The sequence below is a fragment of the Rhea americana genome, unplaced genomic scaffold (genome assembly GCF_003343005.1).
Source record: "Rhea americana isolate MKP2758 unplaced genomic scaffold, rheAme1 scaffold_51, whole genome shotgun sequence".
NCBI lineage: Eukaryota > Metazoa > Chordata > Aves > Rheiformes > Rheidae > Rhea > Rhea americana.
Window position 1 is genome coordinate 723959 of NW_028186657.1, and position 3675 is coordinate 727633.

At 36.9% G+C, this 3675-nt stretch overlaps 1 protein-coding gene across 3 annotated transcripts in view; it reads left to right on the top strand.

Annotated features, from left to right (window-relative positions):
• GABRB2 (gamma-aminobutyric acid type A receptor subunit beta2) overlaps positions 1 to 3675 on the top strand; it is a 164833-nt gene that overhangs the window by 1835 nt on the left and 159323 nt on the right. The gene's annotated exons all lie outside the window — the stretch shown is intronic.

Genomic DNA, 3675 nt, shown 5'->3' on the forward strand with positions numbered 1-3675 from the left:
CGGCGCGGCGGCCGCGGGGAGCCTGCCGGCCTTCACCCCCTCAGGGCCCTTGGGAAGCGCGGCCGCGCTTTTGATCGCTAACCTGTTTTTGTGCCTTTCCYCCATTTTTTTTTTTAAGTGGGTTAAACAAGCCCAAAGTCTCTCCTGTTTTATCTTAGCAGTACGTTTCCCACAAAAAGCAAACGAGCAGATTTTACTTCCGTGTCTAACCTAAGCTTATCAATTTTTTTTTCTAGCCTGACACTATGTTTATTGTCAGGACTGAGCTAAAGAATTTATCAGGTTAATTTCCCATAATGTTTGTGTCTCTTATCTGAATATTTTGAACTGTGATTGCTCAAATGCAGCAGTTGTTCATAGGATAATGATACCTTTTGCYTTCATTATCTGTGAGGCTAATGAAGTGTGAGGGAAAATAGGTGAAGTCTCAGACTACTTCTTTAGAAGAAGCTGTACGTGGGTTAGACTGAAGTTTTCTTGCAGTTGCATCTCTTGAAAATGTGTAAGGTCAAATTCTGAAGTCTTTATCCTAACTTGCATCTTATTTTGTTAAGAACACAGAATTTAGCCCTGTGCTCTTGAATGTTTATCTCTGAATGACCAAAAAAAACAAAAAAAAAAAAAAAAAAAAAAAAAAAAAAACACGTACTGAAGCACGTTAACAGCAAATGATAGAAAAAAATGTGTTTTTGTGAAGTATATACAAGTAATGATAGAAGCTTATTCCTTAAAATAAGCTTTCAATTATTGAAAGAGCTGCAAAGATGCATCTTTCTAAATGGAATTTCAGGCATTTTGCTGTAGTTGTAATGACCTGTTTTAAAATAATATTTTGAAAGTTCTGTTTTATATTAATATACTGTTTCTAATGATGTGCTTCTACTACTAAAGTATTTCATTAGATGCCTCAGTGCCATATTTGAATAGCCCGTTGTACTATCAGTTTGATRTGCCTGTTTAACCTATTGGCAGCTGTTTGTTTTCAAATGGATATATTCTGTGATGTATAGCAGCTTTTCCATAATGCAGATTGTAGCGTAGGACTAAATCAAGGGTGACATTAGTGGTGTTCTTTTTGTAAGCTTTGCTCTGTGAGGTCTTGGTGACAGAGATCTTGATACTYATCTTTTTTTCTAGATACCAGGAAACTCCGAGTGACTTTACCTGGAGTAACATAGTTGTAAAGTAGTTCTAAATGGCTAAAATAGGCTTCTAAACTTTGTTTACATTAAACTTGAAATTTAGGATCTATTACTATTTAGTATTCCCCTCCAGGAGTTTTTATGTGCAAAGGAACAAAATTCCTGTGTGCTCTAAACTGCTTGCCTTTCATTCAGTCTTGGGTAGGTGACGTGGACACACAGAGTAGTTTCCTAACCAGCCATGAGCAGTGTGGGAATGAGGAGGGTTTTCTTGATGGAGCAGTGATCTGCTCAGTTAGTGTTACATCTTTACATCTCTTCAAAACTGGAAGATAGTATCAAATCTTTTGTTTTCTTGATTAGAGAAGTATGAATCTGTTCAAATGATTTTCAGAAACTTAGTCTCCAATTAAAGGTGATAGTAGATCAGAATATTGTGATTTGACACTCATGGACTGACTAGAACACTGAGTATTATTTTTAGTATTCTGATGTCAGCTTATTATGTTTCCGTAATGAAATGTTTGACCTCTGCAAGGAAAGCCTTTTCAGGCTGTCTGTAAAATTGTGAGGGGAGCTGATATATAGTCAATTTTGTTGCACCCATTTGCCCAAAGCATTTAGGCTCTGGGCTTAATTAACTGGAAGATGATACCTGTTTCTTAAACCATAAGTTTCCCCCTCCAAACCCCCCCCCCCTCCACAATCTTTTCATCTTACAGTTTCAGAAGAGATTCCAAACCAAGATTTTCTTAACCTGCTTAACCACAAAATATGATGCATGACAGTTCATTTTACAATGATCTGTACATCATAACAAGTACTAATAGGCCTGAAATAAATGAGAGGAGGGGCATGCAAGCAGCCTCGTACACTGAGTATTCTACTTTCTTTAACTTGTTCCTTGCGAAGTCGTCAGAATTTTTGTCCCTGTTCTTGGAAACGAGGAGCAACACCACTGGATTCTAGCTGTAGGTTTTAGGTGAGAAATCTTCTGAAATAATAAGAGAGACATCATATTTGTGATTTATGGACCTAGTTTTTGAGCCATGAACTTTCTTTTGCTGTAGTCATGGCAAATACGACTGACTTGTGATAAAGGCAGATCATTGCCTTGGGTTATGTGTTGGCATTAATGGGATCAAGCTTTTGACTTAGGAGGGAGACTAAGCAATCCAGTTATTTAGCTCAAGATGATTTCTGTTAATTCCAGTGTTACTTTAAAAGTCACTCTTCCCTGCTTTCCCCTGGCTTGACACACTCCATCTCCCTATGTATGCTTATGTCCTTATGCAGGCGAAAGGTTTCTCTTCAGTGTCATAGAGTAAATCACAAACCTTTGAGCGGAAGAATTTAGAGCCACTGCTATAGAAATTACATGTATATTTAGGATGTTCAAGGGATAATATTGCTTGCTGACTTCGTACTCTTAAAGAGGTGGGAAATACCTCACATCATAACCAGTTCACAGTGTAACAGGCTTTATAGCTGCCCTCCAATTTTTAACCTTTCTTAGTCAGAAACTTGAATTAGTATATTTCTTATTTTCCAAAAATGACTTTTAAATACCGAATGGTACTTGTGAACGTAATTCTTTTCAGCTGTAGGGAATGCACTTAAGCACACATGAGAAAAATAAGACCTTCGAGCCTATTTGTTTGTTAATAGACATTATAGTTATTTTTACTAAGTTTTTGTGTTTTATAAAGAATATAAATTAGTCAATGATTTTTTTGTCATGCTATAAAGATTATAGTTAATTCCACTGACCTGTTTGGATCTGCATTATTACTGACTGTTGCTTTGTACTAGTTCTCCTGTAGATTCTCTTAAGGATTTTCTTAGGTGACAACTGAAAACAAACATGGTGAGGTGTGAGAGCTGCTTAACTAAAATGTTCTTCCTGTGATAATGAATTGATCTTGTATAAGATTAACTGAATTGCAGTGAGTCTAATGCAATGCTCTCAAGAGAGTTTCAAGGTGTTGGCTACTGTACTTCAATTTTTTCTTAGCTTCCTTTTCCTTAATAGTAATCAGACTCACTGTAAAAATAACTCCAGAGGGCTTAACAGTCTACTTATTTAAATAACCCGTGCTAGCTGGGATGTCACATTTCCACATCCTCATCTCCTTGATTAGTTATTGGAGCAGACCCCTTGACAACACAGCAACTAAGATGGTTCTTCACTTTCTTCACTCTTCCTCCCTCTCCCTCTTAACAGTTCCCACAAAACTGTATCAATTTTTTGACCAGTTCATAAGGTGTGCAGGGGTAAACATTCTTCTCTAGACATCACTGAAGATCTATAATGCATTCTGCATTTGGTCCATCCAGATGACACATGAAGGTCTCTGTGCTGGTTTTGCGGTGATTTTTACAGTCTTGTTTTTTGCCTATATTAAATAGGTCAACTAACTTTTTCGTTTTATTGGTCTGTGGCTATTTTAGGATTTTAGTACAGGATGTCTTGCAAAGAGACAGAAAAATGTTCCATGGATGTATTTTTACCCAGGAAGTGCACTTTTCCTTT